This window comes from Pinus tabuliformis, chromosome 4_2 (genome assembly GCF_031772625.1).
Source record: "Pinus tabuliformis cultivar Carrire ecotype Pingquan chromosome 4_2, CPIR1, whole genome shotgun sequence".
NCBI lineage: Eukaryota > Viridiplantae > Streptophyta > Pinopsida > Pinales > Pinaceae > Pinus > Pinus tabuliformis.
The window spans coordinates 99,924,507-99,943,427 of NC_142304.1; positions in this window are offsets into that span (position 1 = coordinate 99,924,507).

The following is an 18,921-nucleotide window of genomic DNA, read 5'->3' on the forward strand; positions in this document are numbered from 1 at the left end:
AATTGATGAAAAGTGGTACCTGAAGGAAAGAAGATTGTAGGCCAGCATCTACGTACTAGTATCTTAGCTAGTACAAGAGCAAAGGGGGTTGGAGCTCCCTTCCAAGGAAGTTTGGAGAACGAGAGAAGGTTGAAGCCTTCTGCAGGTTGTAGCCTGCGTACTGGTATAAGGCTGCACCAGTACAAAAGATTGTAAATTGAAGTTCTTATTAAAGAAAGATAGAGACGACTTGCAGCAGGTGGTTTTCACCCACATTGGGTTTCCACCTTATATCATGGTGTTCATGTGTGTGGCTTTTGTGTGATGATCTGTTCTGTTATACTGCATCTGTTTACTCTTAATATGATGAATAATGTCCTGGTGCATTTAACTGAAGATAAACTAACTGAATTATAATATTTATGGTTATACGCTGGTTTCTTTAGACACAGTAGCGTGTACACGTTGGTTCACTTAACTGAAGTAGCGTATATGTTTCTGAACATTGAAAAAGTTTTATTGATCTGATAATGCTGATTCACCCCCCCCTCTCAATATTATTTCCAACATGGATGGAGTCTTCTCTTTTATCCTTATTTGCTCCTCTGGTTCTTCTTGAGGTTCTTCTTCTTCATCATTCTGTCTTTGAGGGTAGTCTTCATCTTCTTCGATATCTTCATGATTTACTTGCCTAGGAATTTATCCCTTCTCATCAACCACTACATCAATGTTGTCAACAATTCTTCCAAGTCTTTTATTGTAGCACTTGTATGCTTTGCTATGTGGAGAATAACCAAGAAGAATTCCTTCATCTGCTCTAGGTTCTAGTTTGCCAAGTTGCTCATCAGTATTCTTAATATAGCATTTGCTCCCAAAGATTTTGAAGTGCTTTACCGAAGGAGTCTCACCATACCAGAGCTCATGAGGAGTTTGAGTGTTGTTCACCCGGACACTTTTTTTGTTGAGAATAACAATCGCAACATATGCAGCTTCACCCCAGAAAGTTGCGGGAGTTCCAGACTCATCAAGCATAGCACGAGCCATTTGTTGGATTGTTCTGTTCATTCTTTCCACTACTCCATTTTGCTGAGGAGTTCTAGTTGTAGAGAATTCTCTTCTTATCCCATGTTCTTCACAGAAATCAAAAAATTCATTTGAGGTAAACTCCCCACCTCTGTCGGATTTGAGACACTTAATTTTGTATCCTGATTCATTTTCAACCAAGGCTTTAAAGGATCTGAATTTTTCAAATGCTTCATTTTTGTGCTTCATAAGTCCTAACCAGACAAACCTGGAGAAATCGTCAATGAATAATATCAAGTATTCTTCTCCTCGAGGTGTTCTTTTCCTGAATGGTCCACATACATCTGTATGTACAAGCTCAAGAGGCATGCTAGTTGATCCTTCCTTCTCTGGAAAGTTAGTTCTCGTTTGCTTTCCAAACTGACATGATTTGCATATGGTGTTGTCTGGAATTTTGATATCTGGAAGACCGCAAACTGCCTGATATTTGCATGCTTTCCTTATTTGTGAAAGCTTAGATGCCCCAACCTCCGGTGCCATAACCAGTGTTCATCATCCTTGCTTAGATAGCATTGTTGTTGTCCTTCTTAAAATATGTATAGATTATTTGGAGTTCTTTTACCTTTGATCACCGTTTTACCTGTATCAAGATCATGAACAAGACATCCATTTGTTCTAAATATCACCTCGGTTCCTTGATCACACATCTGGCTGACACTTAGAAGATTATGTTTCAATCCATCAACATACAAAACATTTCCAGCTTTGACCTTTTCTTTAACTGAGCAATGCCTTTTCCTTTTATAGCTGCAGGAGTATCATTTCCAAAAGAAACTTTCTTTCCCTTTTCTAGAGCAGAATATGATTCAAGTTTTTCTTTATCACCTATCATATGCTTCGAACATCCACTGTCAATGTACCATAGATTTTCATGTCCCTCTGCATAAAATGCTATCCCACATCTTTCTGTTTGTGGTTCCTTTATTCTCCATGTTTTGGTGCTTGAGGCTTGTTCCTTTGTCTGCTAAAACCTGCTCCTGCATTCAGAATCTTCATGACCAAAATTATTGCAAATAGAACATTCAAATTCATTTTCAAGAACCGAAAAGTTGTTATAGGTCCTTTTTGTAATCCCGGTCAAACTTCTTTGTTTTTGATCTTCTCTAGTCATGATCATTTTATATGCAACACATTGAGCTGCTTTTTGACCAGAGTTATGGAAAGAGGAGAATTTTCCATTGAATAAACTTCTGCGGTTATCAAATCTTCCGGCCAAACGATTGTAATTTCTATTGTCATTCATTCTTGAAGCAAATTGAGAGGATTTTACCTGTGGCTGGTTGTAGCTTTTGTTCATCCTTAAGACGGATTGCCCCTGGTTTGCCTGATAGTATTTGTTTGTAATTGGTCCCTGCTTTACCTGGTGATCTCCATTGTGCTTTTTCTCATTCCTTCTTGCTGCATCAAGATAACTCTTTGAGGTGGATGCTTGAGAAGTTTCTCCATTATACCCCAGACCTGTCTTGTTTAGTGGATAATGCTGTACATTGATGATCTCATCCAGAGTTTCAGATCCTTTGACAAACTTAAGATTAATAGCCTTTGTTTTCTCAATCTCTTTTCTAAGACCAATGATTTCACCTTCTAACTTTTCAAGATATTTTTCTTTTTCATCAATCTGAAATTGTAGAGTATCAATGATCATATTCTTTTCTTCTATACATGTCTTGAGTCTAGAAATTTCTTCATGAAATCTATCCACATCTATAGCATCCATGTAATCATCATCTTCAAATTCCATTAAAAGTTTATAGTCATTACCTCGTTCATCTTCATCACTATTTGATAGACCATCACTATCTTCATGAGTGTAGTAGCTTTTCTTATTTGCATTCTGTTTCTTGCTCCATATAGCAGGTTCCTTTCCTTTGTCAATCTTATCCTTATGAGGACATTTCGCAGCATAATGACCTACTATTCCACAAGCAAAACATTTAAAAGGTAACTTACCTCTGAACCTTCCAGTACCTCGTTGAAGATTTATGACAAAATTTTATTCTTCTTCTTCTTCTGGCACGTGACTTGCTTCATAGTAGTCTCCTTTGCCTGAAGCCTAGAAAGCAGCTTCTCTCCTGTCTGATGGACCTCCCTTTCTCATTTCATAAGCAGTTAGAATTCCGTGTAGCTGAGACATAGTAAGAATTCGTAGATTTTCCTTTTCTCTATTGCAGATACTTTAGATTCAAACTTGGGGGACAATGATCTTAAAACTTTTTCAACCACAATAGCCTCTTTTATTTCTTCACCCAAGTTTTTCATGCAATTAACAATCTCGTCTACCCGAAGAAAATAGTTAGCCACACTTTCATCATTATACATTCTGAGATTCTCATACTGAATCCTGCGGGTTTGAAGTTTAGCATGCTTTACCTGTTCATCTCCTTCGTAGCTCAAGACAATCCTGTCCCATATTTCCTTTGCGGATTTATATTGCATAACCTTTACGAATTCTGTTTGAGATAAGCATCCTAACAGAGTATTGACTGCTTTAGCATTTGTTTCATATTTCTTCTTCTCGACCGAATCTGTAGGAGTAGCTAAAGGAAAAGTGTAGCCTGTATCTATGATATCCCAAACTTCTGTACCAAGAGATTGAAGATAGGCAGTAACTCTTACCTTCCAATAATTGAAGTTTGTCCCATCAAAGATTGGTGGCCTGATTGATGCTTCCCTCTCGTAGTTTCTCATGATGAATGATCTTCCTTCAAGCGATCAAGATTCTCTGAAGGACCTGCTATGATACCAATTGTTGGAAATAATACTGAGGGGGGGTGAATCAGTATTATCAAGTTCTTTTAATAAATCTTCCTTATTTATACTTTGACTTATTTTTGCATGTCAGTACCATAAAATAATGAGCATGAACAAAGAAAACAGATAGTCACACCAAAGAACACCTGATGTAAGGTGGAAACCCAATGTGGGTGAAAACCACCTGCTGCAATATGTCTCTATCTTCTTTCAAATTAGAAACTCCTTTTACAATGGTTTTTTACTGGTGCATTCCTTTACCAGTACGCAGTCTGCAACCTGCAGAGAGCTACAACTCTCTCTCGTTTTCCAGTCTCTCTTGGAAGGAAGCTACAACCCCCTACTTCTCTTCTTTCAAGGACCACGTTTCATAAATTTTCAAACTGGATCCATAAACATCAAGAGATCATCAAGTACAAGTAAATCACCCAGTCAACTGCAGTAACCAAATCAACAATAACAGTAAACTAAACCCAGAACACCTTATCAACAGAAAAATTCAGCCAACAAAAGGTCTTAAGACAGATCTGCAGTTTTTCTTTATCTGGCCTGCGTGGCTCCGCACTTCACCTTCTGCTGCACCGCGTACCCACGCACTGTTTCTTCAATCAGACCGTGTACTGTTACTATAGGTATGCACCCACAAATGTTATCGCGCTGCGTACTGCTATTGTAGCCACGCACCCACAGATGTTATTGTGCTGCGTACCTACGCACATGCGGCTTCTGAAGCGCTGCGTACTTTCACTGTGCCTACGCACCTGAACCTCTATCGCGCTGCGTACCCACGCACTGCGCCTTCTTCTGCTCTACGTACCCACGCACTGCTCCTTCTTCTACTCTGCGTACCCACGCATTTGCACCGTTAATCACCTGCATACCTCTGATTAGGGCCGAATTGGAAGTCCCCCAGTGTGCCACAGATAGTCAGATGCTCAGATCTGATCATGCGCTCGAGAGATCACCCTTCATAGATTCGCTTTCAACTTCACTTTTATATAGATCAAGCTTTTAAAACAATAACCCAATATTTCAGATCTTAAGATATTCAATTTGCAAAAATATACCTTAGCCAAGTGATCTCCTTCCCTATTTATAGTCAATCCCTTATTCACACCATGGGGAAAAACCATCAATAACCAATACAAGGGATCCAAACCAGGGCTAAAATAGATCCTATACCATAGGCCAAAACCATAGAATCAAGAGTGGCGAGCTAAATACCACGGGCCAAACATAGGAAACCCCACGTGAACACGCTTCTCTGCCTTGAAGTAAGTGAACTGTGGGTACACACCTTCTGAATGGGTGACCTGCGTGTGTGGCCACAGTTCCCTCACGGCGTACCTGCGGGTACACACCTTTTGAACTATTCTCCTGCGTACCTCTTAATTTCCAACATTTTGAGAGCCTGATCAGAGCATTGCCACTTGTGGGTGTTTCCATCAAGTACAACATCTGTATCATAGAGCCATACCAGAATCATAATGCCAACAAAAATTTGTGTTAGTATTTTTTGATGATATACTAATCTACAGCAAGTCTTGGAAGGATCATGTTGCACATGTTGACAGGGTGCTACAACTATTGAAGGAGAAACAATTATATGCAAAAAGATCCAAATGTTTCTTTGGAGTACAAGAGGTGGAATATCTGGGTCATATTGTATCTCATGAAGGAGTTAAGGTAGACCCTAGCAAAATTAAAGCCATTAAGGAATGGAAAATCCCCACATGCATAAAGCATCTGCGAGGATTTCTCAGGTTGACAGGGTATTATCACAAGTTTGTTAAGAATTATGGGAGAATAGCAACACCTATAACAACATTATTGAAGAAAGATGCATTTTTATGGACTCCCGAAGCAACAAAGGCCTTCGAACATCTTAAAGAGGCAATGTGCCAAGCACCAGTCTTAGCTACACTAGACTTCACAAAAACCTTTATTATGGAATGTGATGGTTCAAGAAATGGAATTGGTGTTGTTTTAATGTAAGATGAAAGACCCATTGCTTTTGAAAGTCGTCCAATCAAGGGAAAGTTTTTACACAAATCTATTTATGATAAGGAAATGTTGGCAATACTACATGCACTTAAGAAATGGCGACCCTACCTAATGGGAAGACACTTCAAGGTAAAAACGGATCATGATAGCCTTAAATACTTTTTAGAACAAATATTATCCTCTGAAGAGCAACAAAAGTTGGCCACAAAAATGTTGGGTTATGACTTTGAAATAATCTACAAAAAAGGGAAGCAAAACATGGTGGCAGATGCACTCTCAAGAAAGGATGAGGATGTGGAAGCGTTGTTGTGCGCCATTTCTATTATCGAACCAGATTGGATAAATGAAGCAAGGGAGGAGTGGAAGAATGAGGAAGAAGTGTGGGCACTTATTCGAAACTTACAACAAGATTCCAGTACATCTGATACATTTAGCTGGAAAAATGATTCGTTATGGTACTAAGATCGCTTATACCTCTGTAAGAATTCACAATTCAAACAAAAGATTCTTATGGAATTGCACACTTCTCCCTTAAGAGGGCACTTAGGATTTTTAAAAGCTTACCATAGCGTTAAGAAGGATTTTTTTTGGGATGGCCTTAAATCAGATAATTCAAAATTTTGTGGCGAAATGTTTGGTTTTCCAACAAAATAAAGTTGAAACAATTAAGACCCCGGGTCTATTACAACCTTTATCCATTCCAAGCCAACATTGGGAGGAGGTTTCAATGGATTTTATCACAGGTTTACCCAAGTCTGAGGGAAAGAATGTCATCATGGTGGTATTTGACAGACTTACCAAGTATGCACACTTTTGTGCATTATCACATCCATTGAAATCCAATACAGTTTCTACTGCATTTATGGAAACAATTCAAAAGATACATGGAAACCCAAAGATTATTGTAAGTGACAGAGATCCCATTTTCGCTGGAAATTTTTGGACAAAATTATTTTCTTGTCTTGGTACTCAGTTAGCTCATAGCTCATCTTATCATCCTCAATCTGATGGGAAAACAGAGATAGTAAACAAATTTTTGGAAGGATATCTTCATTACTTTGTATCTGATAAACAGACACAATGGGTCAAATGGTTTCCTCTTGTTGAATGGTGGTATAACACTTCCTTCCATACAACAAAAAAAACGACCCCATTTATGGCACTTTATGGATATCAACCACAATCCATAACATCATATTTAAGAGAAAATTCTAAGGTTAAAGTACTTGAACATCACATTGAACATCAACAACAAGTCCTCCAACTCTTAAAGGATAACCTCGTGTTGGCACAGAATAGAATGAAACAATAGGCAGATCAACATCGCAGCGAAAGAAGTTTTGATGTAGGCAATTGGGTATTCCTACGGCTACAACCATATAAACAAATGTCCCTCAAGAAAGCTAAGAAGGATAATAAATTATCACCAAGGTATTATGGTCCGTACAAGGTGTTGCAAAAGATTGGTACTATGGCATACAAATTGAGCTTCCTGCAGCGTCTCGAGTGCACCCAGTTTTCCATGTTTCATGTTTAAAGAATGTTATAGGTGACAAGCTCCCAGTTCAAACAATATTGCCAGAACTTGACAGGGAAGGAAAAATTAAATTGGAACCATAAGTAACATAGAAACAAGAGCTTGACAACTACGAAATCGATCAATCTTGGAGTATCTCATCAAGTGGAAGAACTTATCCGCTGAAGATTCCGCATGGGAGGATGAGAATTTTATACAGAAGCATCCAGAATTACTCAAGCGTTGAGGACAACACTTTTTTTGAAGGAGAGGGGCATGACAGGACCCTATAATACTAGTGATTACCCCATTACTATTGTATTTGTATCCCTTATTAATATTTTTGTGCCCCTATTGTCCCCATATTTATATTACTATGCCCCATAGAACCCCTCTATTGTTATTTTTGTGACTTTATATTATTATTGTTAGCTCGGCTGGGTTATATTGTGACTCCTTAGACTCCTATATATAGAAAGGAGGTTTTTTCATTTGAATCATCCAAGAAATTTTCATTTATGTAATGTAAAGGAGGTTGCCCCTCGAAGAGGTTGAATTCTAAGGCGTCGATCTATCTTTTCTATCTTTTTGTGAGTTGGTTTCATAACATCTTCCGAACCACTTTTGGAGGCCTTAAACTGCTCCAAATTTATATATTTATAGCTCATTGGAAAGATATTTAAGTCTGATATAATATGGACACCTTAAGAATGTAATTGGGACACTCCATGAGGGAGAAACATGGATTTTCCCAAGGTCACTCCAAAAACTCAGGGTTTCTCTGACAAAAGAGAAGCCCCAACTTGCAGAGCACTTTTGGATGCCTTCCACTAATCCAAATCATGATCTAAACGTACCAATGGAAAGCATAGGATGTCGAATACATATTAGAGTGCTTGATCACTGCCAACATTGGCTCCAAACCCCTGACAAACAGTCTTTAAGTCAAGTTGTCCTGAAGTGAATTAGTTACTCCTGTAGCAAGTGTATTTTGGGAATTTCTTTCAAATCATAACATCTGTGCATACATTGAAGGAGGTTTTTGTTCCTTGGAATATAATGGACAAAAAACTCTTTCACTTTTATAAAATTATTCTCCATTTTGTCAGAAAAATATTTTGAAGCAAACATGTCCCTATGAGAAATGATGAGGCAAGGTAGTGTACTGCAACATTTTCTTATTTGAAATAAAACATTACCTTTACCTTTATTTTTCTTTCCCTAAGCTTCTAACTCCATTTACCCATTTAATTACATGATGGACGTGTTTTGTTTTGACATATGGTATCATGACAACACATGGAGTGAAACTCTAGACCATGACCTAAAATGAGGAATTTAACCATTTCATGACCCAAGACATTTAAATGAAGATATGATACCAAGAATAAGACAATGACCATGATAAATGCTGAATACCATGAGTAAGTGAAGGGAGCAGAAGTGACCTAGACACAACAAATAGTGACCAAATTTTTATTTGAAGGCTCACTGAAATGACAAAAATTTGACTTCACACCCTTACAACACCTTGTAAGAGCATATTTGATCATTGGATCCAACTGGGGATGGAAGCTCTTTGGAGATGTCAAGAACACTGTAGACCAAGTAGCCTTATCCATTGGGCATGGATTCCAAATGAAAATACTAAACTCAAATTGAAAACTGACTGACTAACCGACTGACTTGACTATAAAAAATATACTCACTGAACTTAATTATGGCAACAGACCATCGGGATCTTAGGGCCTTCACCTCAAGCTTCAAATCTTGATGATAACCGCCCTCCTGTTGAAGATGTATATACAATCATGTGTGTTAGACAAAAATATCGTCACCATGATTATTCGCAGTCAGTATGAGTTGTACTGTCCTCCTACGCGAGTCTCAGACCTCAGCTCTTCAAGTCAAGCTTTGAAAATGGGAGAAAGACATTAAAAATCAATGAAACTCTAGTTCCGCACTTTCTCTCATTGTCACCTGTGGTCCTGCACCTTCTGTTTACAAATATTGTGGACCTGCCCGCTCTGTCCCTAAAGGTGTGGGTACGGACCCCTGTGAAAGTCAAAAGGCGCAAGTTTTATCTTAAAAACCTCACTTTGGGTTAATTCTAGAGGATTCTAGAAGGAATTTTGACATGGATTGTTCGCTCTGAGGTGGTTCATGCATCCCAAAAGAGAAGGAGCTAATCCCTTGATGAGAGGAGCTATCCCTTTGAAGGAGGGCTTTATCCCTTTGAAGGAGGACCTAGTAGCCTCCCTCATTGCACTATAAATTCAGGCATTGGGCTAGTTGCTGGAGAGGTTAGAAGCTGAACATTTTTTAGGGTAAATGCTGGTGAAATCAAGACTTCCTAGTTGAGCTTAAGAGGAGAGATCACATACCTTTTTGGCTTCATTTGGGAGTGAGTCTTGTCAAAGTAAAGGAGACTTCTTGTTGGAACCTGGGAGGAGCTTGTACATCATCAAGGCATAGGTTGTAAAGTTCTTCTTCTTTTGAATCAATACAATCAAACTCATTTTTCTCAACAAGTATCTCATGTTATTTGTTTCATGGAATCCTTGACTTTCATGTTAAATATGTTTTATGATATTGGCTTTTCAGGTGCTATTTAATTTGTTTTCCTTGTTTGTGTTTGCATATTCACGACAAAGGAGCTCATTTGGATCGAAGGAGCGAGGGCATCCACAAACTAGTGTTGGACCTAAGGTAGGCCCTAAAAACATTTGTTTTCCATTATTTATTAAAGCATATTTAGAGAAAGATAGTGTCTGGTTGGTTTGCTTGTCATTAGGTCTTCTTTAGATTCTAGGAAGGTCTATCTTGTCCACAAGATCGACTTATTCCATGTGACAAAATGGCGACTCCGCTCGGGACTTGATTGTTTTCCTTGTTTTTACTTTGACCTGAAAAACTGTGTTTTTGTTTCTGTTTTTGGCTTGTTGTGTGTAAAATTGGGTAGAGTTTGTAGATCCAGGGTTATTTTTTGTTTTTCATAGCTTTGGGAGAGGACCGCACCCTAACCCTTTGACACAGTGCGTACCTATCCACACCTTTGCTTTTAACACAGAGCGGAACTACACCTGTGTCAACTGTGGGCCTGCGGACCCTGTCAAAATTTTGAAAAACCTAAGATTTCCTCTTTTAGTCAGCTTAGTTTTTGTTTAGAAATTTTTATCTACTGCCCAAACCTTCATATAACTTGTCAGAAGCTTTCCTTAGGTTGATTTCATTAGTGCTAGGGTTTTAGGTGAAATTCCTAGGAGTTTTGCTTCTTGGGCTTGTTTTTCATTTTTGTTGTGTAGTGGCTCTGAGCTTAGAAGCTGTAGGGACTTCAGATCACCTTAGTGTCTACCAGCCTTCTTATGAGTTTGACCATTTATGAAATCTCCCCTTATTGAGGAATCCGCTTTGAGTTTTCTCTTTACAAAACTTCGAAAAGCTTGTGTTTAAAAGTTTGAATTTTCATTTTCAAAAAGAAAACAAAATTGGTTGTTCTTGACTCATTTGTGATTCTGCATAAATTGGTCCTTAGCTTACATCTAGCTAAGTAAAACATCCTTAAAAAAGACATCTAGTAGGCTTTGACTTCAAATAGGTTTTTATAATTTATAGATCTCAAAGTTAGTCATTTCTATAGTTTTGAGTGTTTTATAAAAAATAAAAAAATCTCTTTTGGAAAAAAGTTTGTTTTTGTAGTGGTTGAGTGCTTTGAAACGAAAAAGGGAAATTTTTGTGAAATAACTAGTTGTATCGTTTTTAGTGCATTGGAAAAGGCAAAAGCTCTTCTTTTGATTTGTTTGATTGAGAAAGATTTGTGTTTACAAAGTATTTGCATTCTCAAACTCTTTCTTAGTTAGAAGTTCATCGAAGAGAAAAATATTGTTTAAATCATCTTAGGTGCATTTTTAGTGATTTTGAGTCGAGTCTTCATACCACGAGTTTCATCTCCGAACCTTTTGACTTAAACAAAAAGCAATAAAAATAACGCTTAAAGTAAAATTCATCTAGTAACATTTTTATTTCTAGGGCTCTGATACACCAAATTAGCTTAGGCTAGTGTCTTGGAGTAGGAGAGTAATTAACTCTCCAAGGCAGTAAAAACAAACAAGTAGCTGTATCTTGTGGTAGGGAAGAAATCCAATTGTTGCATTTATGCTCTGGGAAAGCTCCTCTTAAAGGAGAAGCACGAGATCGTGTCCGAACCAGTGTGGGAATCAATCCTTCCTCATTGGGAATGACGCCAGATATTCACGTATTAAAAACAGTAAACCTCGGATTAACCATTGTCGAGGAGACTGGGGTCACTTGTTGGTAAACCTTGGATTATGTCAAGGAGCCTTCAAAGGGATTGAGCTTGCTACTCTGCCCTTGCGTGCGTATTGGATTGTAGATTGTTCCCCCAGGTATATTGTTGTGGGGAAAAATGCCTATTTAGGACGATCATATCCACCTAAGGTGTGACAGCGCCTTAGCAACAAACGAATACAACTATCATGATTACTTCCTTTATGAAATATGAAAGAGAGGAGATCGGCAGACTTACCGTTGTCTTCCGGTTGTCCCTCGAACTAGATCCTCTTCTCTTTGTGTGTCCACAGCTACTTGCCTCCTCGCTTGATCAAGAGAACAGCTACTTCCAACAAGAGAAGAACACAATACAAAGGCAAATATACATATTCATAAATGATTCAGGATTAGAAGTAAATCAAATATACTAATGCAATCATACAAAATACACCAGCATATAGGAAAGAATCAAGATAGCTTTATTGAAAGTAACAGGGTTCAGGAAGAGATACAACCCATAGGGCTCCAACCCAGCATCTCCTTCCCAGCAGAATGGAATTCCTTCTTCAGCTCCTTTCAAAGCATAACACACCCAATATTTCTAGCCACAAACCAACATCAATTCTTTGCAAATACCAAATTCCAGCCTCCCTAGACCTCATGAGAGAGATCTATATATAGGAGTTTTGGAGAAAGTATGAGTCAGCTTGAGGCTGCCATGAAGCTGACTAGTGTCCTCTCCCACTTCAGTTCTTGAGTCCACTTGGAGGTTCTTGCTTCCACTTGGAGATTTGGAACCTCTTACTCATCACAAGTCGAATTCCCTGATCCAAGTGTCATTTTGGAAGCTTCTTGGGCATTGACACCTTGAGGAATGACTCTGCCACTTGTCCAAACTCGCTCAGCGCAGGTAGCCTTCTTTGCAGTTGACATTCAACGCAGGTAGACAGTGGAGCAGTTGACATTCAGCGTAGATGCTCAGTGGAGCAGTTGACATGATCCAGAATTGCCTTGTTTTTGAGTGTTTTCAGGTGGAGAACTTTTGTGAATTGCTGTGGTTTGTTGGCCTTGTTCCTCTAGGGGTAGGAACAACATGTTTAGGGACTTTGGATCCCTTGATTATTGACATTTCATGCTCAGTGATGCAAGGCACAAAAATGTCTATAACAGTTGCCCCCTAAAGTATGAGGTCGTTTATCGGGTGAAATGCTTTATCCAGGAGGGTCCGAAGTTCATCCATCTGCTGGGAGGAGACCTGTAATAAAATACAATACAATACATTATGATTCATACTGCTTTCATGGTCTAGCTGAGGCGGGCATTCCCATGCTCAGCTTTATAAATTCATTTTTTGTACATAGAACAAACGATCGTCTGATGGTAGACTGATAATTTTTGTGAAATTATCATCCTTTGAATAGGATGATCATCTGCTAAAATGATGTACATGTCAAATGTCTTTATTTTTCCTGAATATATATCGCAGCCCGGATGGATGAAACTAGATCCGGGGTCTTCAAACTCGTTCGATCTTCACTCTAAGTACAAGTTGATCCATGTGAGAATTGCGCTGAAGTCGAACATGGAAAGACATCGCTTGATTACCGGTCAATGATGTAAACCGTTAATAAGCGCGAGAGGAATCACCGATAATGATAATGACCCTCAAGGTACTGAAGTACAATTCACGTGGTGCGAATAAAGGACTTGGCGTCGAACACCACGCAAAATCATCTGGTCGAAGGTCATTGATGTATACCTGTCGCCGGAAGTGAGAAACTTGCCATTGAGGCATGCAAGCTTCAAAGTACTGAAAGGGGTTGTTCCTAGATCAACTCCTTGGATAATGAGCTGATGTCGACAAGGAGCGATCCGTCAAAGGAGGGCCTTAATAAACCCCACATCAGTGACACGGAATGAGCTAATGATTTTAATGGAGGTGAAAACAATCTGTGACATATGATTCAGGGTGGTGGTCATGAATGGATGAAGGATAATGTATGGCAGTGGATGGGGCCCGGTTGGCTCTTTCTGAATGACTTCTCTTGAACATATGGCGACACTGATGCGATGGATCGGTAGCATTACCCCAAATATGGATGGTATGGCAAGACCATGGTGACGTGACCGGTGAATGAAACAACCCAACCCGAATGTGATACGGAGGAAAAGTGTCATGTTCAAGAGCGACCTGCTACCATCAAAGTTTTCTTGATTTTTCCCAATTTTTCCCCAGTCATTGCTGACCAGTACCTCTTTATTTTTTTCAAGCTTGAGGAGGATAACATATGCTTGTTCTATAACCTGACCTTCGGGCAAGCCCATCGCTATGTTCTAACGAGCCTAGCGATAGGGAAACTTGTTCTCGTCTAAAGACAAGTTTGTCGCTATTTAATCATTTTAACGAGTCTAACGACAAGGATAACTCGGTCCTTTTCATTTTTAGAGAGTCTGAAAAGGTACATAAAGTCAACTCCAAAATTCCTTTTTCGTCATCTAATCCCTTAAGTCTGAAAAAGTATAAAACAATACAGAAGGGATGAGTTTTCAATAACTTTAACGAGCCGAATAAAACAAGCGCTCAACCTTTTTGTGCAATAATCCCTCAGGTCCAAAAAGATTAAAATCTAGAGGAGGGATAGCTCTTCCTGTCCTTTTAACGAGCTGGAAGGCCAAAACTCGGCAATCTTTTCATATTTTACGAGTCAGTTGAAAAGAGCTTAAAGAAGACTCGTCTTTTGAGGAACGAGTGATAAACAAGGATAACAACTGATTCCAGGTACAGGTTGGAATTTTCCAATCACGGCAGTGTCACAAGGATGGCTAGGTGAAATCACTCTTCGCAGATGTTCCTCAAAATGGGTAAACAATCATATGGAGGTGAACGATCGGCCAAATGAAAGATGGAGGTGGCAGGTGCAAACACGACCAAGGTTTTTATGGCTGATAAATTTACGATCACAGTGGTTATTTACCAGGATAGGTTCATTTTTTAGATAAAAATGAGCTTAAACTCTGGAGGAAACATTGCTCACTGCTTATATTTATTTTTTAACGAGCATGAAGACCGCGTTAAAACTTCTCGGATCTTGCGTTTATTTTTTTTTAACGAGCATGAACTTTATGCTAAAACTTCTCGATTACCCAGTCATAAGATAAGAGTGTCTCATGAAAGATCCCATTTTTTATAGAGCTTGCGCCTTACCAAAGCTATGCTCACTCATCCTTTCTTTATGCAAGTTTGGAAACGGCTAATCCTACGAGTTTAAAGGGTTAGACCTACAAGTTTAAAGGGAGGACCTAAAAATTTAAAAAATAAATAGTCGCCCCTTGCTTGCATTCCAGAAGGTTGCATGCCCCCAGGCATAAAACAGAGTTTCAAGGTTACCTCTACTTACCCTCCGCCAAAACATTTGTTTTAATCGAGAGAGGCTTACCTCTTTCAAGTTACCCAAAGATTGTCCTGTTATTTTTTCAACAAAACACTTCCTCGGCAATGTCTACCGAAATAGACAAGGGTGAATGACCTTTTTCAAACACGTAACTTTGAAAAAAGAATCTTATTCTAGAACAACCCCTCTTCCATCCACGGACGGGGTACGGACTAGTCATATTCTCCCGCGGAAACCTACCCTATACCCAAAGTTTCCCTGCCGAAGCAAGCCAGGATGCATGCCCCCTGGGTTCCAGTCATATCCTCCCGGACTACTCGCGCTCATAAGGACGACGGACCGCGGGTTGAGACACTTCTTGCATGAATAGACCATTTAGGGATGGCACATAAATATTTGCGATGTGTGATCCAGGAAACGAAAGTTGGTCCACGAGCTTGAGCATTCTTCCTTCATGCGGAAAACACATTACTCTAAAGAGTGAGGAGACTACAACTCCCATGCAATATATATAGTCTCGTCCAAGGAGTAGGTTATAATCCAAGGGTCCTTGAATGACCATCACGTTCATTTGAACGGTCTTCCCTTTCAATGTTATAGGCACATTGGGGAGGATCCCTAAAGGTCGACTGGTTCCTTTATCAAAACCTGATAGACTTCTCATCTCAGGTAAAAGCGCTAGCGAACCAAGCGCTTTCCAAGCAATAGAGGAAAGGATACTCACAGATGCCCCTTCATCAATGATAGTGCCAGCCATTACCATTCTATATATTTGACAAATAATTCTGAATGGCACACTGGCTGGCAACCGGGGTCTGCCTAGTTGGTTCCAATCAAAGGACACAACCAGGTTGCTTGGTGGTGGGACCGAATATACGGCCGGATAGCGCTCTGATGAACTTCCTTCCTGCGACAAAGGAATGGTGGCATTGCCCCCTTGATCATCAGAGTCAGTGCTGATGAAGAGAATCTGGACGGTGTCGTCTTGATTCTCCTCTGTGACAGTGTCATTCGAAGATGGAGCCTCTGAAGGTAAAACCGGGTCAACTTCCGTATCAACCTTTTGACTTTCGTCAGGCATGGATCCAGACGGTTCATCTTCAATGACAGATGCTTCGGCTGACCATCTCGGTGGCTCAGCCGGATTCTCAACTAGTGAGGGACTTGGCAGGAGTCTTTGATATCCAGGAGGGAGATTCGCTCGTAAAATCGGGCGATCTTCCAGAACTCTTTTTGCCTCGTCTAAAAAGGGACAACGGTGGATGGCGTGATTGCCTTCACACAGTCTGTAGGGAAATTTAGCTTTCCCGCTCTGTCCTGGAGCTTCACTCCCACTAGTTGACGGTGAGCAGTCGACATGACTATCAGAGGTCGATGCTCCCGAATTGTGCAAACGGGGGGACCAGTCTCTTAGTATCTGTGGGATACAGGGACAATCTCTATGGAAGTGGTCTCCCCTCCATATGACGCATGGCGATTTAGGCCTTACGAGTGCGGTGTGTGGATTTTTGTTAGATGACAGATGTTTGCCCCCAGTCGCCTTAGGCTCCTTCTTCTTCTTTTCTTTCTTCTTATTCTCCTTCTTCTCCTTAGGAACCCGATTTTTTGATCGACCAGTTCCGTCAAGCGAAGAGGAAGGAGGGGAGGAAGATGAAGTGGAAGGCTGGGAGGCAACTCTTGTCTGATCTAACTGTTGACTCGACTGCTCAGGAGTGCTGGTATTCTGAATGACATTGGTCGAAAAGAGCCAAACTGGTAGGCCAATTGTCAGTCCTGGAAGCGACAATGTGGCCATGTGGGGCGCACCAACATCTCCCCAAGAGGAGAAGGGACTAGGATTTCCACCCAAGGGAACTCCTTGGTTGGTGTGCTCCATCTTTTCAACCTAAAGATCAACGCAAGATTAAAGGGTGATTGTTCCGTTTAAAATAAATTGTTAACGACGCTTTTAGACACAACTTGCTTTTTCAGTTTTAAAGAGTCGAGAAAAAGCTAAAGATGACTCTAGTCTCCTTCGATGTTTTAATGAGCCCGAAGTGACAAATGCTCGGATGGACTTTTTCTGTTATAGAGTCTGAAAAAGGCCAAAAGAAACTGCTCTGGAGATCTAGGCAGAGGGTGTGCCAAACTTTTCGCAAAACCACAGAATACGTTTTACGGTACGGGTGGTCGATCTTCGTGAATGCTGTGTTCACTGCATTGCGATCAGTAGGGCGGCCGACACGACTTCCTAAGGATAAAAGATATATGCCTATAGGGGTCTCCCAATATATACGCGACGGTACGTGGGAGCACAATCTGTATTAGTGCCACCGACTCTCAGGAGGAATCACCCACCTTCTTCGAGATCGACAGTCACTATGTTTAACGACGCCGGAACACGTCTCTAGCCTAGACCTCTATGTTGTGTGTTATGTTACAAAGCATTGTTAGGTTCATTCAGTTTATTTTAGGTTGATCTTTTTAAATTTTGCCTTTCAAGGTTCCCCACGAGATGTATGATACAAATTCCTAAATGCAGTCTAAGATGATAAGCAAGCTTTACAATCTTTCAACTTTGAAAATCCTAGCTACTAAGGGAAAAGAGAGCGACTATCTTTTCTCAAAGAGCAATCAGCACACTCTAATGCACTTTCCCTAAATCCAACATGCAAACTTATCAAATGCAAAATGCACAATGCAAGTGTTTGTTTTCAACTTTCTTAGTATAAATGCCTACAAAGAAAGCTTTTTGCACAACTTTGAATTTGCTTTTACAATGATCAAAATAAACAAGTTTTCTTTCTTCGAAATCAACAAGGGTAGAAGAGATTACAATCACTTTGCGATTTTCGAAATAAAGACTTGTTTTGACACTTTGAAAGAGACAAATTCAAACCAATAAGCACAAGTAAAACTATAATCAATCTGAACAAACAACCAATGAACTCTCTTCTAAGATCAATTTCAATCAGATCTGAATCAAAGGCTATAGAAAGACTACTTTACTCATGCAAAGGAAGACTGTAAATGACGCCACAAACACATAAAAACATTCACAATCTTTTTGTACAAAAATGGGGCGGAATTCAGGCAAAGAAAAGGGTTATCAGGCTAGTACCTATGCTGGTTAAAGGCTGCAAAAACAGAGATCAAAACAGGGCAACAAAGGACAGAGAACCCCAGCTGCACAAGGCCACACTAGTTTAGCGCAGGTCCAACACTGTCAGTTTGACATTCAGCGCAGGTAGCCCCTTCGGGACCTGCGTTGAAATGCATATTGCCTTCACAGTGTTTGTGCTGAAAGGCAAAACTCTCGTTTCCCTTGGTTTCTGGGTCACAAAATGCTCAAAAATCAACTGTTTCAGGCCAAATCAGAAACACATGCAAGGTATAAACAGAGGGATGCTTTGATAGGGTACTAAAGACTATCACAAGAATCAATCAAATCGTTTGTGGATCTAGTTTAGATCATAGACAAGTCCAACATACTGGATCAAAGCAGCAACTTTTACTTTGCATCCGGGAAAGATGCAGTTCAAGAATTGCTGTCAAGTTTATGAGGTAAACAAATGACGGAAACACAAATGAAATGAATAAACAAGTTCTTCCCCAGCGGAGTCGCCAATTTTTTGTGGGGAAAAATGCCTATTTAGGATGATCCTATCCACCTAAGGTGTGACAGCGCCTTAGCAACAAACGAATACAGCTATCATGATTACTTCCTTTATGAAATATGAAAGAGAGGAGATCGGCAAACTTACCATTGTCTTCCGGTTGTCCCTCGAACTAGATCCTCTTCTCTTTGTGTGTCCACAGCTACTTGCCTCCTCGCTTGATCAAGAGAACAGCTACTTGCAACAAGAGAAGAACACAATACAAAGGCAAATATACATATTCATAAATGATTCAGGATTAGAAGTAAAT